Raw genomic sequence first — 17,564 nt, 5'->3', positions numbered from 1 at the left:
TCTTCCCATAGCTCCTTAGTCCTTTAAAGCTTATTATAAAAGATCAAAATCTGTCTTGTATTAGAAGCATATATTTATGCAGGTGTATTTGTCTATATGTGGCCTTGCGTCGGTCTCTAAGGAAGGAAGAAAGGAACAAACGGAAGGAGGATGGAAGGGAGAGGCAGGAGAAAAGAGGAAGGAAAAGCAGCGGAGGTGCCTGTGGGCCTCCGTTGGTTCACCTCACTGGCTTGAATAAAACCGCTCAACAGTGCTTCCCAAGGCCGGCAAAAGCCTCCGCGAGCCCCCAGCTTCTCTTCATTAACAGACTGTAGGCATCCCGGGCTGGCACACGCCTTCCGCCTCCCCTCTGCTCCCTCTCGCCTCCTTCCTACCCCCTGTGCCTCCATCTTAGGTGCCCAGTAATTGCATCAAATCTTAAGCAGCAGCTCCATCTCTGAAAAGAGCAGTGGGAGGGAATCGAGAGAAATAGGGCAGAGAGATGAAAATGTAACGTTGAAAAATTCATATGCTAAAGGAAGCACGTGCTCCCCTCCCCTCCTCTGCATCCCATCTGATCACATTCTGGCAGAGGCCTTGCTTTCCAGGCACATGCGGAGACCATGGGAGGCTGAGCCAAGACTGTGTGAAGTGACCAAGAAATCCCCTGTGAGCAGGGAGGGTCCACGTGTGTGCAGGAGGAGAGCGGCACTGTGCCTGGGGGGCCTGGGCTGCTGACGGGATGCGGGGCAGGAAGAGGACAAGGGTGGGAGACGTGCTCCCCTCTTACATTCAGAGCTGTCCCTGTAGCACCACGTCCCTCCCCTCCTGAGGAAGTCAGGCCTGGCTGGCGCTGGCCCCGCTGATTCCCAGGCCCCGTGTGGTTTCCCACGCCTGTTCTCTTTAGGAATCCTGAAAGGCAGGGCTCGACCCTGCGCCAGGGCGAGCGGCCGCCCTCGCTCCACTTGATTGAGCACTGTTTGCTCTGAGCCTGGGGCGGCAGGGTTGAGGCGGCGGGGCTCTAGTTGCCTGAAAAAGCCCGAGCCTGGCCTCTCGCTCCCCCAGAAAGCACTGCAGAGCTGCGGCCTGATCAATGCTGGGCGCTGATACCCACAGGAGCCGGGCTCGCGATTCCCGGCAGGCGGCCGCTGCGCCCCTGCGGAGAGGAGGCTCCGGCTGCTCGACTGCGACCCCTGGCGGCCGTCGGAGAAACTCCCCGCAGAGCTGCACAAGCGAATGGGCCGCTGGACAGGAAGCGAAGGGAGGATTTTAATGGAAACTGGGGTAAGAAACATGCACCCCCAGATGGTGCAAGGCGGCGGCGGGTGGGGGGATGGAGAATGGAAAGAAAGCCAATTTTGCTTCCTTGTAATCCAAACAAGAAGGAAGGGAACAGTCTGTTAGGGATGCTGGGGGCTGATGAAGAGGAATGAAAGGGGGGAGGTGGAAATGTGAAAATCTGTTTATAGTTGGAAACGAATCTGTTTAATATGATGCTTACACAAAATAAGATTTATAAGTTTTTCCCTGCTCTGAACTCTGCTTCCTTCATCTTCATTTTAACTAGCAGTGGGCTCTGATCCGATTTTCTCTTTCATGCTCCCAAACCAGCTGTATTTTGAAAGAAGCATCTATTTGGGGAAATGAAACATACTTTGGCTTCCTCCAGTGCGTTCAGTGAGCCTGAGTCACAAAAGCCAATATAAGACAGGAGTCAAGAGCCTGGACACTTAAGACAGTGTGATTCCTGAATGTAAATCCAGCATATGGCACTCACTACCTGTGTGATCTTGAGCAATTTGCTCAACCTCTCTGAACCTTCATTTCCTTGCCTGGAAAACAGAGTGTGAGCAAAATGCACCTCCGGGATTGTGGCAGTAAAGAGGCAGTGGTGTCCCAGGTGCTCCTGTCAGGCAACCTCTCGGATGCTGGTTCTGTCTTCCCTTCCCAGACAGGCCCCATTGGGGCATGACTGTGATACACTCAGCTCAAGAACAGGCCAAGCACCTGTGAGTAACAGGGGTATGAGTCCTCCATCCCTTTCCCTGACTCCTTCCCTTTCTCTCTCCTCAGTTCACACAGCTCTCAAGCCCAGACCCAAATGTGCAAGCAGACCAGGCAGCACCCACAAAATGGTAGGTGTGGGTGTAGGTGTGTTTGGTGTGCAGGGAGCATGTTGGAATGGAGCTGATCCTAGCTTGGGGTGGAGCCTGATGCCTTCAGTCAGTTCTTAAAGGCTGCGGATCAGTGTCCTTCTCTTCGATGTCAGCATTGCAAGCCTTCAACGCTTTGGGTATGCCAGCTTCTCCGCTAGGGGCTGGCACGATGAAGAGGTTCTGCAGGAGGCTTCTGCCCCTCAGGAGCATAATCTATGTAGTTGCACAGGTATGACATACACATAGGAAAGAACAAATAATAAAGAAATTAAATAAATGGCATGTGTAAAGTGTACAGTGCCAAGCACTGTAGGAAACCAGAGGATGGAAACTGATTCAGATGAAAGCTGAGAGCTCACTGAGCCCCAAGAGCCACAGACAGTGGCCATGGTGCTTTGATGAAGTGGATGAGCGCTTCTCTCTAACTCAAGATGTATCACTAGGAGGGTACATCACAGGTGTACCATCCACGGTGGGGAAGAACCCGTGCAGAAAATCTAGCTCCTCAAAGGTGAGAGTGTCCTGCAAACACTGGCCCATCTTTAGCCCCAGGACCTAGGGGCTCATCTCAGGGCATGACTCCCTTCCAAAGACTCCACCTCTGAGAGCATGCCTGCTCCATGCCCACATTCTGGAGAACAAAACTGAGCTGCAACTACATTTCTAGGGAGGACCAAGATGAAAGAAGATGGGGACCTGGTTACGCATGATTCTTTTTCCATTTGTGCATCAGTTCACTTCCATAAGCATCCATTTATCCATTTATCCTTTGTCCATTTATCCATGTACCCACTCAGTCCTTCATTCGTTCACTGCATATTGTAATTAGCAATTGTCGTGTGCCCAGCCCTGTGCCCTGTGGTATGAGGAGTACAAAGTAATTATGTGTTGCCTCTCCTTCTACCCTTAGCAAGCTTCTACATTACCCTATTCAATTTTAAGGACTTCCCACTTTTGTCCCGCCCCATCAGAGGAACCAGATGGCCTCTGAGATTCACATGGTTCATTCCATTTTGGTAGCAAGGCTCTAATAAAGGCCCATCCCACCACTCTGGTCAGCAAACTCTCTCATAGCGAGTCTAACCACTTAGGTTTTACGGATCCACCCACCCACTTCCTGAAGGGACAGAGAATAGGACTCAATGTACCAGCCCCGGGGGATCAGATACAAACTCGTCAAGCCTCCAGCTTACACTAGCTCTCAGATGACTGACAGACGAGCTGGTTCTAGCCTGTCCCTCACATATGCCCACCGCCCCGGGGTGTTCACCGAGAATCATTCCAGTAGCCTTTTTTCCTTGCCTCCTGCCTCTCACTCCCACCCCCTGGCTTCGTGGGATTTGTGACAATCCGTGCTCTTTAAAATATTTTCTGGAGTGTATTTGTGAGTCTTTAGTGGTGGCGGAATGCTGTATAATTATCTCCCAAATCATCAGGCTCCTTAACAGGCAAATGCCGTTTTTTCCAATAAGTTTCTCTGGCTGAAGCACCAATAGGCCTTGTTGCTACGGAAACCAGAACATTTCTTTCTCTATTTCAATGGTATGTTGAAAGCTCTGCATGTATATGCACGCACACATATGGTGGCTGCTCGTTTTTTTCAGCTCTTTTTTTCCTTTCCTACCTCTGCTGACCTGTCTGGCATTTTCCCTACATCACATGTTCCAGAACGTTCCCCCCTCATCCACAGCCCCTGCTTGTCCCCTTCCTGCCTTTCACTGTGCCTCCACCTCCCCCTACCCTTCCATCTGGTGTTCTCAGCTGTTTAAAAAGAAATACCAGTTGGCTTTGCATGAATCTAAGAGAGAGAGGGAAAGAAAGGGTAATTGTGGAAACAAAGCTTTGCAAAAGCCTTTGACCAGCCAGGTGTTTCCTGCTGCAAGACTCATGGCCTCCCTTGGCCATCTTCCTAGAGCATGGGGCTTCCTCAGAGGAGGAGAGGGGATGGAGAGAGCACGGCTCAGTGCAGGAGTGAAGGGAGAGCCGAGCCGAGAAGCACCATCTGCTGCTGCTGCTCCTGGGCACGGATGAACATTCCTCCACCCAAGTCACTGCGTTCAGTTCAAGGACTGTTGGAGGAGGGGAGGGCTCCGTGGAAATTTGTTTCCTACTTCATTTATTCAACAACTGTTTACTGAAGACTCAGTGTATGCCAGGCACTGTTCTAGGCACTGGGGATCTGCCGAGGGTCCCCGTCCTCAAGAAGCAAGACTTGCGCACAGATAATTGTTAAGACAACATGGTAAGTGGTGAGAGGCACTGTCATAATTAGGGGTTTGGGCTCTGGAGTCAGAGGAACTTAAGTTGGAGCCCCAGGCCACCACATTTCCTAGCTGTAACCTTGGGTGAATGACTAAACCTCATTAAGGCTTAATTTCCTCATCCCTGAAAGTGGCATCATAATGAAGTTGTTTCTGTTGATTAAATAAAATAATGAGTATTTATTAGCATATTGCCCAGCACACAGTCCATACTCAATAAATATCCATTACCGTGGTTGTCCTTATCATTCTTATTCCATTGTTGTGGCTGTAAGAGGGTCATGATGACAGGCAAGGGGACCACCGAGGGGGGCATCACAGATGTCAGAGAGGAGAGATTGGCTCAGACATTTTCTAGGTAGGAAAAGTGGGAAGAACATTCTAGTCAGAGGGATCAGTGTGTGCAAAGGCATGTGGTGTGGCCTGGGCCATGAGGACACTGATCACCACCTTAAGGGGATTGAAACTTTAATTAATCCCCTTAACACAACTGAGCAGGAAGTTCTCAGGCTTGAGTGACACAAGCAGATAAACTGTTTAGAGAGAAGAGCCTTTCTTTGTGATACCAAAAATTAAGTGATTTTGTGATACAAAAATGCCAAAATTAAGGGGATCCTGAACACCCCTTCCCCCCGCCCCCAGCTTTAAGAGTAAGTGATACCAGGTGATCCTGGCCAGCTCCACGTATCAGTACATCTCTTGCTCCAGTTTTGCCCCATTCTTCCAGCGCATTCCAGGCCTGGGCATCAGGCTATCAGACGCAGCACACCCTACTTACATAGCCTCGGACTAGACACTGATGCAATGGAAGGGGTAGATGAGATGGCCCCTGTAGTCCCTTCTAGCTCTTGAAAACATGACTCTATAAAGAATTTAAGGGAGTGGTTGGTTGGCACTGGAGATGGAATGGTTGGCAAGGGAAAAAGATGCTCTGTGTGTGACGAGCAGTGTGATGGTTGAAGAGCCAGCAGAAACACTGGAGCAGATGTGCAGGCCAGTGAGGCCAGGCGTGGTTTGGTGGCTGAGCCTGTGCTGGAGGGGAAGAAGGAGAGGGGTCAGTGATAAGTCAGAGACTAATTCTGTTGTGCTTGGAGGCTGGAAAAAATGAGAAGTTAAGAGTAAGACTGGACACTCTGGATCTGGCCTTATTAAAAAGGAAGCAGCAGAATGGAAAGATCTGTTTCGGGTCGTGCGATGCATCCACTCTGCGCTCTCAACACAGAGCGAGCATTCTGGAACTCTGCAATCTAATATTATGCCCAATTTTCTTCTGCCTTTGGTTTAAGATAAGACAATGATATCTGAAAATAAGTGTCAACCTGGATCTGCCAAAAGGAGATCAGAGCTGGCCAAAGGTAATGAGCCAAACTCATGTGACACAGTGTCCCATATCTTATCCACTCCACAGCTACTTGCCCTTAACAGGGGTCTGCGAGGATTACAATGAATGTTTATATGTTGGGGTGTTAATTTTCTCTTAAGAACTCGTAGGGAAGGGAGATTTTTTTCCCCATTGATTGATCAGTATTCTTCATTCTTTCAAAACCATTAGAATAGATTACTTCTGTAATTAGAAAAAGGCATGTATACACGTATATTTAAATGGATTTGATGAAGCTTCAAGATATATAGGTAAAAAAATGGTTTTTACGTAAGGAAAGGTTGGAGGGGAATGGGAGACACATAGGCCCTACTATGTGCAAGGCACTGGGTAAAGCTCTCCATCCGTATTATCCCATCTGGGCCTCCCAACACCCATCTGAGATAAATATTCTCAGACTCTTTTACACACTAGGAAAGTCAAGTTAAGGTCAGTTGAAAAACTTAGCCAAGGTCGTACATCTAATCAGTGCCCGAACTTCTCATGCCCGTGTTTGCCTGACTTCAAGGCCTCCAGCAGATCTCCATTTACACTAATGAATAGAAGAATGAGGGGACAGCTTGTTGATCAATAACAGGGTTGACCGTTGACACAAATTCATGCACGTTACCACTTTTATCTCCTGGGTCCCCCTCCCCAGAATCTGGTGGGTTGCTGAGTGACTTCATCATGTCCCCTCACCCTCCACATTTCCCCAGACTCCAAAATGACTTTTCTGTCTTTCCCTGCCTCACCTGAACTCCAGTTCTGTCCACTTACAGCTCAGAAGCCCCGTTGTTAAAAAGCAAGTAAATTGATTGAACTGATACAAGAGTGTGAAATCTATTGGGGGTATTTTTAACTTTCCTAGCCCTGTTTTCTTCATGAAATCTGAGAGAACCAAGTGACTATCTGACTGATAAAGTCGAAGACAGTCAAAAAAACCAAAATGATGACTTTCAGGTAGAGGAAAGGGAGATATTTGGGGCCTGGTGGGTTTTTTTTAAGTTTTATTGAAATATAATTGACACACAATAAACCACCTGTATTTAATGTATACAATTTGATAAGTTTGGGCCTAGGTAGACATTTGTGAACCATCGCCACACTCAAGATAATGAACCTCTCTGTCATGCCCAAAAGTTTCCTCCTGTGGGGCAAATGGGTTTTTGATTCCCTTAAATTGGACCAGTTCCTGAGCAAGGTGACTTTATGGATAAGAGTGACTCTGGTAACCAAAGCAGAGCTCAATGACATTTTTGTGAACTAAATGTAGCTTTACAACTAAATTATTTTTTTTTTTTTAGCCAAGGAAGATTTTCCCTGAGCTAACATCTGTTGCCAATCTTCCTCTGTTTTTTTTTTTTCAAGTGAGCCGCCACTGCCATAGCATGGCCATTGACAGACAGGTGGTATAGGTCTGCACCTGGGAACCAAACTCGGGCCACCAAAGCAGAGCGTGCCAAACTTAACCACTAGGCCATTGGCGCTGGCGGTAGAACTAAGTGATTTTTAAACCTGTTCACAATTCTGGAAATAATTCTGGAAAAAAACAGGCTGTGGACCTCCTTGCATATAAAAATCAGGCGGGGATGATAATCTCCAGAAAACATACACCATACCTGAGAGCATTTTCTACACAATTCCTGGTTAGGAGAATCCATTGGCACTGACCATGGGTAAATTCTACATTGGAAACTTCCAGCGGAAGTGAGTCTGTCATCCAGTCCCATGGACCACACTAGCAGATGTCACAGCTCACATCCACCGGGGCTGGAAGGGTGTATCCGAGGACCAAGGACAGTCCTTGTTTCAGATAACTGTACAGTTAGCCCAAATTTGGGATTTGGGAAAAATTGAACTCAAGACTGGGGAAAGATATATCAGCAGACTGTCAGTTCCTCAAGGACAGGAGGCATGCTCATTTATTTTGGTATCCCTAATACCTATATATCCTAGCATAGGCCTAGAAGTGTTTGTTGGAAAGAAATGCTGGATCATTAATTAGGATACCTATTTAAAATGAAATGCTCTCTGGTTTCACATATGAATAGGACTCCTCACGGTGGCTACTCACAGAAATCCACCGCTCTAGAGGTGAGGGAGCAAAGAAATTACTCGGGAGACAGGCTTTCACCAGGATCTTTTGCAGGACGGCAGGGGATAAACACACAGTGCCAGCATGTATGTGGACATCTAACGTATGTTTGGGAGTCAGGGAGGACCTCCCAAAGGCTCTGGCCTCCAAGCCTCATCCCGGTTATCTCCAGGAGTCCTCTTTTCAGCTTGGTTGCTACATATTTTGTATTACACCAAGCTCTACCATTCAGCTTCCTCATCTAAAATAATGGACCACTTCAGAAACTAATAACTGGTCTTGGGAAAGCCAATCTTATTCTGGAGTGAAACAGCACATTAACTATGTGCCTGGTGAGTAACACCACCGGACACGGGCATGTGAGCCACCGCGGGGCCTAAAGATGAGTGGAGAGTAGGCTTTCTCAGTAAAATATTTGTGTCAGGTTCTTGTTTTTATCAGAGCACGAACATCTGTCTTAAAAGATGTTCAGAGACTGCTTTGTGAGGAAGAAAAAAGACAACAGAATGGAGAAAGTAGGGTGATAACAAGGGAGAGAGAATGAAGAATAAAACTGGTGGGTAGAGCAGTGGGGAGGGAAAGCTTGAGGGAGGAAAATGCAGGGGGAGGATAAGGAGGAGAGAAAGAGGCTGGAGAATGCTAAAAATTGAGAATCAAAAGCCAGTGGAGAGTGAAAAAGACAATAAATGTAAAAGGAAGGACCTACATTGATGAACACACCTTAGGGGAAAATCAAGACAAAGAACAAAGGAATTGAGGGTGTGAGCCAGCAGCGGATGGAGATTCAGCACCCAAGCAGCTTGGCCCTCCGTGTTGCCGAGGGAGCCATCTACTGCCTCTAAGTAGAATTGTGGAGCTCGGAGAACAAGAGGGCTCTTGCAGATATAGGATAAGATCAGTGCACTCCAGAGCCGGCGCCACCCCTCCCTTGTGAAAATCTTTGGGGGCAAATTGGAGACAACCACTTGTGTCACAAGAGCCTCCGTGAGCCCTGTTCCTGAGGACATCCTTCTCCGTCCTTCACCAATTCCCAGCATGTCCTCTGGTATTTCAGACCAGATGCCAGGTGAGGACAGCGGCTTCTAGAAGTCTTCAGGGTCTGGCCCCTTGACAGTGCAGTGGGATCTCTGTCCCAGCAGCGTTTGTTCCATATATTCAGGCCAATCTCTGGAACAAGTGCCTATCGGGGATTTTTCAAGAGTCCCCAGGATAGGAGGACTACCTGACTTTGTTGTAAGATACCCTCCAGCTACTCAAACCTTGAAATAGCAAATGTTTCCCTTAAGAATCTGTTTGACTTTTTTTTCATTTACTATTTTCTTAACCTGTTTTCTGTGGAAGACATGAAAGGCATTCTCTGAATTATGGTGACGTTGATTTGAGGATGCTTGTGCTGGTGTAGACATTGTGCTCACCGCAGCAGAGCTTACATCCCTAAATCGTCAGTACAGACAAGAAACTCACAGCCAGAGGTGGACAATATGGCTGTGTTTGAACAGGAAGCTAATATGACCACTGCAATTAAATTAAGAACATTAATGGGATTAACCAAATTTACCAGCTATTATGAGGTCATTGTTGATCAAACCTAAGAGTCTCATGGGAGGGGTCTTCAAAACCCCTCATTCCACCTCCAGGGAGGATGGTAAACATCAAAGATGATATTATGTTCTCAAAGTCACATAAAATTGGTCGTCATGTCAGGAGATGGAGTTGTCAGTGAGTAGAGCAAAGGGGACACCATTTCTGTTATTCGTCCCAGTTCATCCCTTTAGTTCCATCTCTTGCTATGGGTGATTAAGATAATACCTGGGGCTGCCTTCTCTCCAGGATTATCTACCCTTTGAAAGGCCAGATAAGCTCCAGGAGGACTTCGGAGGAAAGGGGACAAGCCCAGCTGAAGAAGGCCAGAATGGCCTGGATAGACGGAGGATGACTTAGAGCCAGGCTAACCTGTACCATAAGCCCTTAACAGGGTGCCATTCTTTCTGGTGCCTCCATAATCTCACGGGAGATATTTTCTCCCGGCAAAGTGATGATAACTCATGGGGTGGTGGTAACTCAGGCTCCAACGGTTAGACTGACTTCCTTTTTCTTGATCCTGTTTGCTCAGGAAGAGTACATGAGAGGCCGGAACTAAGCAGATCCTGACCCAGAGCTCCAAGTTCCCAACAACGCTAAGAATCTATGACTGGGGAGAAGGGACACAACCTCTTGCAGGGAACCAGTAAGTATCAAGTCAGACAGAGGAGCAAAGAGCATTAACTCAGAAAAAAACAAGACACAAGTTGAAGCCTAAATGCTATTGTAGCTCCATGCTGGATGTTTTTTTTTTCCTCTTTGAGGAAGATCAGCCCTGAGCTAACAGCTGCCTCTAATCTTCCTCTTTTTTTGCTGAGGAAGATTGGCCCTAAGCTAACATCCATTCCCACCCTCCTCTACTTTATATGTGGGACGCCTGCCACAGCATGGCTTGATAAGCGGTGCCCTGTCTGCACCCGGGATCTGAACCGGCAAACCCTCAGCCACTGAAGCAGATTGTGCGAACTTAACCACTGCACCACCAGGCCAGCCCCCAAATGTTTATTTTTAAATTAATAGTTTATTGAGTGCCTTCTAGATACTTTTTAAAATTGCTTATTGAGTGTATGCTAAGTACTTTATATATATTATGTCATTTAGTATTTATTCAAATTCTACAAGGTAGGTATTATTATATTCACTGTTTCAGGTGAGGAAAATGAGGCACAGGGAATTTAAATAGCCTGTCTAAGATCTTGCAACTAGCAGGTGGCTTAGCGAGGTCCCTCTGACTTCCAGTCCCACGACTGCCATGCTGCCTCTCTTGGAGAATATCCCCAGAACATGATTGATCCTGTCACTTCAGTCCCAGAGCACCTCCCCGAAAGCCCTGTACAGCTGCACACTTCTGACTCTTGGTGGGGGAATTTCTCCCATTCAGGTGCGTGCTGACTGGCCAAATGAGACATGATTGGGAATAATTGTGACATGACATGGTCTGGAATGAAGAGCAGATGGGGCTTGAGTGCAGGGAAACCCTTTGGGGTCTGATTTCAAGGGAAGGAGACATGGCCACCTTAATGATTTCCAGCATGCTTTGGCAAGAGGAGGTAGAGGGGAAGGGTGACAGCCATGGCTGATGTGGTTGGCAACAGCTGAAGCTGAAAATCACCTCCTGCCTACAATTATAAGTCATCATTCCCGACATGGCCAGCCCTGGAGCCTGACACGGAGAGGAGTCATATGCACGGGGCAGAAAGCAAGGCCAAGAGGGCCATCTCTCTGGAAGAGTTCAAACCATGACCAAGACAGACCCACGGCATTTCAGTCCTTGCAGCAGTAGTTGGACTGGAGGGGAGAGGGACAATGATATGGTGAAAGAGTTCTTCAGAGAAGTCTCCAGAAGGCTGGCCCCCATCCCACTTCTACCCCTAACTTGGTATGTGATCCTGGAGAAATCGTTGACTCTCTTTGATCCTTGAGTGAAGAAGTCCCTTGTAATCCTAAAATATTCTGATTCTAACCTGAACCTATTAAATCCTCTATATAAAGCTCTCCTCTCTAAGGAAATCAAAAACAAAGGTACCTCTTGTAAGAAATAGAGCAATACAAGTGTTCAGTCCAAAGACAGACATAGATTGGTGTCTAGCTTGCCATCCTGAGGGCATAAAGGAATGGGTCTCTTCCTTTCTTCCTCTTGTGTATCAGTCAGGATACCTTTGGCTGCAGGAAGAAAATACCCTGATTCAACTGGCTTAAACAATATGGACATGTATTTCATAAGAAGTCTGGTAGGCCAGCTCCAGAGTTGGTCAACTCATCGCCAAGAGCCCAGCTTCTTTCCGTCTCTCCCCTCTGCCATACTCCAAGTACAGCTTAATTCTCAGAAGTAGGTTTTCCACAGGGTTACAAAGATGGCCGCTATATTTCCAGGTGTCATTACCACGTGCTACAATGTCCAGTAGAAGAAGAAAGTCAGTCTTTTTCCAAGCATCACTTTTTTAAGAGCAAAGAAACCTTTTCCAGAAGCCCTCTGATATCTCGTTGTCCAGAACTAGTCATATGCCTAATCACAACCAATCACAGGCATCACAGGCAAGGAGAGTGGTACCACCCTGACTGAGTCTGACTATTAAGGATTACCTGAGAGGCTGGGGTAGGGCTGGGACCTGAAGAAAATCAGGGACCCAGCAGCAGGAAAGATCCAGGGGTAGCTGTGAGGTTGGTAACTATAACAAAACCTGCTCTTTGCTTCCCAGTACCCAATTTCCTCTTCTTCCATGACAACATAAACCCTTGTGTTTAACTGGGCAGTTAACTGCCCAGAATAAAGATTACATTTGTCAGCTTTACATTTTCACCACTGTGTGTGGCCATGTCATTAAATTCTAGCCAGGGAGATCTAAGCAGAGGGACCATGCAGAGCTTTTGAAATGCTGCTTAAACGAAGAAAACTCGACTTGGAGACCTGCCAACTGTATTCTTTTGCTTTCCTCCTTTCAGCCTGCAATCCAAATGTGATAGCTGGATCTCCATCAGCCATCTTGGACCATAAGTCGACCTTGAGGATGGAAACCACATCCTAGGATATGGTAAAGCAGAATGACAGAAAGAGCTCAGCCTATATCCATACTTATGTGGGAGAATAAACTAGTGTATGTTGAAGCCATTATTTGTCTGGGCTGCTTACCACCAGTGCAATTTTTAACTGATACAGCAACCAGCAATCAATACTACACCCCAGGAGTTAAATTACATTGGGTAATTGAGTTTATTCTCTCAGTTTAGGAATGCATGAAAGATAGGATAAGGCAGTGAGAAGTTTTGCAATCAATCTGATCTGAGTGCAAATCCTGGCTTTGTCACAATATTGTGACCATTGGCAAGTGACTTCACTATTTTGAGCTTAGTTTCACCATCTATAAAATGGAGCTGGCTCGTACTTCAAAGGGGAGTCATGAGGGTTAAGTAATAAAACGTTTGCAAATTACCTTGTGTTGCAATTGCATATAACAGAGGCACGATACGGGGTCCTAAATGCTTTAGAAAATGGTCACAGAACCTTAAGGACTTAGATACCACGTGGCTCAAACCTCTCATTTTCGTAGAAGGAACTGAGGACCACAGAGGTGAAATCGGGTTCCCAAAAGCTCTCTAAGGTCCCCTGTTGGAAGGCACAGTCGTCCTGATTATTCCCCACAAAGGATACCTTCATCATCCTGTGTCCTGCGTAGTATCTTCATCGCTCATGGCCCTTGCTCCAGGACTTCTCTTCTGGACGCTGTGCCCAGCCCCTGACGAGGGACAGATGCTCAGCCCTGAGCACCAGCCACTGAGATGGCGTTCTTTTCCTGCACTGATATCATCAGTCACATCATGTGGTACTACTTTAATTGCTGTCCTATTTTTGGAAAAATAGATGGCTAAACATAAGCAATTTTTTTCTCAGCATTTTTTTGGTTGCTGAAGCAAAGTGCTCAGTAAATAAGGACTGATTTGCATGACATTTTGCATGAATAGCAATGTTGAATGAACAAGGTAACCGACTTTGAACTGTCGTAGGCATTCGATTCAATTTTAAAATGATTTTTGTTGTTAATTCCCAGTAGATTTCCACTGACATAAAAATCAACCATAATTTGGGAGGCCTCTGGTGGCTACAGTGGGAAAATATGAAAGCAATTATAAACCTGTGTGTGTGTGTTCAGCTAGGTGTGGTATTTATGCACACTTGGCTGTGCACATTTTCCAGGCATGGGGAGCCTGGTTTTACTCTGAACCCCAGGTGGTGTCAGAGTTTGGGGCCTTATCAGGGTCTCGCTGAGAGTCCAAGAGAACTCATGCTGTGCTTTCCCAGGCTGGAGCTGGTCAAAACAACACCCACAGAAACTCAAGGTCAAGAAAACCAACTACAAAGTTCAAACAACCACAAATCTTATGTTCTAGAGGTACTAATGTGTTCCAATTTTGGCTTGTATACTAAATAGATAGAGAGTTCCACACTAAAATAACTAAATAAAGACTTTTGGTGTCTTTTCCACCAGCACAATCAGAATGCTCCATCACCCAAGAAACGTGCTAGGTGTGACTACTTGTTCACATAACTCACCCAAGGGCATAATTGCAGAGCAGGCAAGGATGAATGACGAGGAGAGAACAGAATATAATAATGATTCTGCTCTGGATTTATGTAATGCTTTTCCTCCTCAGAGGTCTAAGTGCTTTCACTTAGATTAGAAGATAAGGGTGGGTATGATTATCCCCATTTGAGGATAAGGAAATAGAGTCAGAGATGTAAACTGTTGGTCCCAGACTTAGAATAAGAGACTTTTAGAGGTGAATAATATCCTCTGACATTATCTTTGTAACCCTCTCATTTCTCAGATGAAGAAACTGAAGTCAGGATGATGACGTGACTTTTCCGAGACTGTGTCGTTAATGGCCAAATAACACACCTGACCCTTCATGGAGCCGAAAACAAAAATTAAGCTTCCTAGAATCCTGGTAAATAAGGTGGTCCATGTTCAAGTCCAGCTTTCCCAGGAATGTAAGCACCAAAACTGAGACTTCTCACCCAGCAACTCCAGAGCGGGGTCTCCCTGGGGTCACCAGGGTCATGGTCAGAGACAATGTCTGCTTACAGAATCCTAGGGAGGTTTATTAACTTCTCAATGAAAGTAAGCAACACAATAACTCAAGAGATCTCGTGGGAGTAAACTTTCACAAAATTGGTATAGAGAAATCCCCTCACCATATTATAATAGCACTCAAATTTCCTACACAACTCCATCTCTCCACCCTTATCATAATTACCCACATCCCATAATAAGAAGATGAGATGTTACCAAGAGTGTGGAAAGCCTTGGTAGATATTTGTCCTCAGGGATTCTCCTCTGAGGGTGTTGGCCTCTCTCCTGGGCTGTGATGCACCATGATCGGTAGGGCCAGGCACCCAGCCTGTGGAAAGCCCATCAGGGTCTGGATTCCCCTGAAGAGCAGGCTCCAGGGCTGTGCCCAGTGTGGAATGAAGCCGCAATGGCCCGGGCATCGCTTCTGGGCTCTTGGGCTGCAAGAGGCCAGAGTAGCAGCTGGCGGGGGTGAGAACTCCTAGGCTGTGGAATAATGGGCAGTGCACCATGAGAGAAAAGGAGCTGCCCCAGGCCCTTCTCCTCTCCCTGCAGCTCTGTCAGAACAGTACATGAGGGCTTGAGCAGAGGCTGCAGCCGCACAGAGCTCATCCTATCCCTGCCTCTCTTCCTCCTGCCGGGTGGCCTCAACATCTTCTCCACAGCTCCTTGCTGCAGACGTTCTTCCCGCCCTGGGGCATCTACTTTGGGTCTGTGGTAAGCTCTGTACACTCCTACCACCGAGGAGGGTAGAAAACCCTCACCCTCCCTCTCTCCAGCCCCCTACCCCATCAGCCCCACTTACAACCTCCTCATTTAGGAAACCCATTTCCACTGCTTCTAAGAGAAAGGAAGGGTGCTCCAGAGGTTACACACCAAGCCCTTTTCTCTCAGATATAAATGTTCTTCCCAAGGTCCCGCATCCTCACATCAAGAATAGATCCTACTTAGCAGAAATGGAGATGATAAAGAATTTCAATTCTAAATCACAATGTGTTCTAAGATGCAAGGGCAGGTATGACATCACCAGTAATTCAGATATTACATAAACATTTACCGCACAAAGCCACTATCCGGGGGAACAGGAGAGGAAAGGAATGACGAGGGGCATGGAGTTCTTCACTGAATTCCTTTACCCTGCTGGCTGCTGCTCAGTTCAGCCCACCCCAATTTTGTGCCTGTGTTCCCCAGGGAAGCCTCCCAAACAGGATATTTTGTCAAACTTCTTAGGGCATGTAGACTTTGTGGGGTGCCCTTGAATTCTGAACTTCAGTGACATCTGCGTCTATTAGGCCCCAGATTCACCACCCCTCCCGCCCCACCCCATTCCATGTCCTGGTTCCCTCCCAGTGGCCAGCCACAATAACATGGGCACAAACACATCCCAACGCTCAGTTCTGGGTTTCTGAGAACTTAATATCTAGCTGGACTGTTATCCAGACCTCTGCTTCCCTTCCTCTCCCTCCTGCTGTCCACATTTGGGCCATTTCACTGCTTATTAGCACCTCATATGGAAGACACGAAGGAGTAAATGTGAAAATCTGATTAGTCAATTTTGCTCTTTTCTGGAAGCAGTGGTGAAAGATAGGTTGCAAAAGCAGGCAAAGCTGTTAGCTGTTGAAATCTGTAGATTTCAATTAACCTTATTTCCTCACAGATAACAGAATTGACAGTAAAGTTATTTTCTCTTCAACCTTGTTCAGAAACAAAATATTTCACTTCTGATACCAACTTCATGCCGAGTTGACCGGGACCCATAAATAACCCATACTCTCTGGGCAGCACCAAGAACTCAAAGCTTGGTGAATGAACCCCCAGGGAGACAACAACCCGAAGGTTTCTGGGGTCCCAGGGAAGTGAAGCCCACCTCGCTCTGCCTTCACTGTGTTCTCTTTGTGCCTGCATGTGCCAGCCTCAGCACTATGCCCTTCCAGCCCACCCTTCCTGCATAGGCTTCATGCCCCCCAGCACGGTCAGTCTGGCCTCTCACGGCCCTGATCACGCCACCCCTCTCCTGCTCGACTCCTTCCACAAACCCAAGTCTTCTAGGCCTGCTTAAGTCCAGGAGCACCTGGAGACCTCGAGACAAAGCCAGTTAGCACTGCTAACTGAACCGTCCTCCTCAACCCCATCTTGTCCTCACCGCACACACTGAGGGCAAGGCCTGTTGCTGCCACAGTTCAAACAGGCACCGGGGCAAGAATGGCAGCAGCCCTGTGCCCTGGAGCCAGGCCCACCTGGCTGCAAACCCAGGTCCTGCAACTCTCCAGCTCCACCCACAAGTTAAGTCAGCCTCGGTTTCCTCTTCTATAGAATGAGACTGGAGATGAATCTACCTTCTAGGTTTATTTTGAAACCTAAATGAGACAAAAATATAAACCGCTGGCCCGGGCTGGGCAGAGAATAAGTTCTGGGTGCATGGCGATTATGGCCACTGTTAGCAATGTCCCCACCACCCCAGTCACAGCACGGAATCCTAGTCGGCCAGCACCTGGGACCATCCCTGGGCCAGCTGATGGTGTCACACTCTGCCAGAAGAGATCCAAGGCTGTGTGGCTTGTACCGCAGTGCTTTCTAGGAGTTTTAGTAAAATGTCTCTTCCGGGGTTTACATAGATTCCTCTCTCTCCCCACAAGATGCAGACTGTGTTCACGACTCAGGAGCCACTCCCAGGCCATTCCCACAATTAACACTTAGTGGTCCAGGACCAAACTGTTACTGGGCGGGCACCACTCCTTCTTCCCTTCCAATGAGTTTGTCCCAGGAGGATCCTCAGTTCTCATGCAAATAAGCTACTAGGAGACCAGGCTGGTTCCCAGATTCATCTGAATGTACTTAGACTTAAGGCAGGTGTTTCCTCCCACCTCAATTACAATTAGAATTAAATTATGCTCCCTTTTACATTGGCAATTCGTACCTCTGGAACCACTAGAACTCCGACCGCGGCCCCTGCTCAGGCTCCTTGCACCTCTCCTCCCTCCTTCCTCTCCCTGTAACTGACAGCTCCTGGCCTCCCGCCCTCCCAGGTTTTGCGGGCAGCGCCATCTTCTGGACGCATCCTCA

General features: G+C 47.3%; 2 long non-coding RNA genes across 2 annotated transcripts in view; one reads left to right on the top strand and one right to left on the bottom strand.

Annotated features, from left to right (window-relative positions):
• The window catches only part of LOC139083351 (uncharacterized), a 124,503-nt gene extending 111,285 nt beyond the window's left edge, over positions 1 to 13,218 (bottom strand). The window contains exon 1 of the long non-coding RNA XR_011539992.1: positions 13,085 to 13,218. This is a non-coding gene — a long non-coding RNA (uncharacterized lncRNA). The remainder of the gene's footprint in view (positions 1 to 13,084) is intronic.
• Positions 657 to 12,833, top strand: LOC139083350 (uncharacterized). The gene is made up of 4 exons (XR_011539991.1): positions 657 to 1,263; positions 2,053 to 2,114; positions 9,968 to 10,081; positions 12,379 to 12,833. It is a non-coding gene; the product is annotated as an uncharacterized lncRNA (long non-coding RNA).
• Positions 13,219 to 17,564: the final 4,346 nt, after the last annotated feature.

Source organism: Equus przewalskii, chromosome 5 (genome assembly GCF_037783145.1).
Source record: "Equus przewalskii isolate Varuska chromosome 5, EquPr2, whole genome shotgun sequence".
NCBI lineage: Eukaryota > Metazoa > Chordata > Mammalia > Perissodactyla > Equidae > Equus > Equus przewalskii.
The sequence above is the reverse complement of the archived record's forward strand: the minus strand, read 5'-3'. Positions and strand labels throughout refer to the sequence as shown.